Below are 1,472 nucleotides of genomic sequence, written 5' to 3' on the forward strand. Positions count from 1 at the left end.
TCTAAAAGTTGTGATAAATTAAATTGAAATTAAACACGATAGACTTAAATCTAGAGTTAAGGAATAAAACCGACCCGCGAACCAGCTACTAAATGGTTCGATAAGACTTATCTCAAATACAATCGTTTTCTATCAGTGTTATGCCTTCAATCGATACTTTTTGATGAAATAAATACTTAAATGATTTAATGAATGCATATATACATGTAATTAATGAGTGAAAGTATGTATAAAGTATTAGATAAATTAATAATAAACCGACCCAGCTACTAAATGGTTCGATAAGACTTATCTCAAATACAATCGTTTTCTGTAATTGTTATGCCTTAAATTGATAATTTTTAGTTAAACAAATACTTAACTAATGAAATAAATACATAGATAAATGTATTTAATGAATTAAAGTATGTATAAAGTATTATATAAATTAATAATAAACCGAATCCGACCAAATTTAAATCTAAAACCACGATCGGCGGCGTAATGAAGTGTATCGTAAACCCGTTTTTTTTATAATTTAAAATGTAATGACAGAACTCCCAAAACAACAATACACATACATATTAGTACTATGGTGAATTGTAGTTGTATTAGGACCGTAATTATAGTTAATTAAGGAACCATTCATTGTCTTCGCTCTGTTATGTACGTCGTCGTTTAATCGACACGGCATATTTGGCTTGAATCTAGAAAAATTCAAACTCTAACCCTAAGGTAGACAGGCAGGGTAAATAAATGTGGGTGATCTCTCATAAAATTGTCTTCTAGGAATTATTTTTATATAGACTATCTTTTCTGTAGAGTTTAAGTGGACAAGCGCGGACGAAATAGAGCGCAAAATTTAAAATGAATTAAAAATTTTCATCAGACCGGAAGTAGGCATAACCTAGGCGCCATGTTTCCGTCGTACAAGTTTTCACCGTTGCAGTCACCGTTTCAATCGCTCTTCGTGTGGACGTGTATTATTTCTAGTCATGTGTTGTGTAGATGATTCGCTTAAGGTAGGTGTTCGGACTTATTTCTTTAATATTAATTAAACCGTATTTGCCTTGTCGGCCTTAAAATAAAGCTATTTTTTTTTCATCGCAATCGAAGTGTTAGATCTAGAATCTAGTTCCCGCCTCCGCTTCGCTAATTCGACTTAATGTAACTATGACACAACTATTAAATCTAGAGTCTCTATTTTAATTAAATAATTAGGAATTCTATCTCTAGATGATATCTAATCTATTCCCACACGTGTGTGCAAGTAGGATTTAACGTCAGAACAGGTGTGGTGGTCTAGGCGTCGCTATTTTTGACGGTAGGAATTTTTTTTTTAAATTCGTAAAATTTTATATAGACTTTATATAGCAATTTACTAAGACCGACCCTAACGCCCAGTAAATATTTAATTACCACATTGTTATGGACACGGTGTATTAGGTAGGGCCGAGGGCTATCCATAGGTACCAATTTTTAAATTTTGTGAC

Source organism: Physella acuta, unplaced genomic scaffold (genome assembly GCF_028476545.2).
Source record: "Physella acuta isolate Inbredline_101_S28 unplaced genomic scaffold, ASM2847654v3 ptg002836l, whole genome shotgun sequence".
NCBI lineage: Eukaryota > Metazoa > Mollusca > Gastropoda > Physidae > Physella > Physella acuta.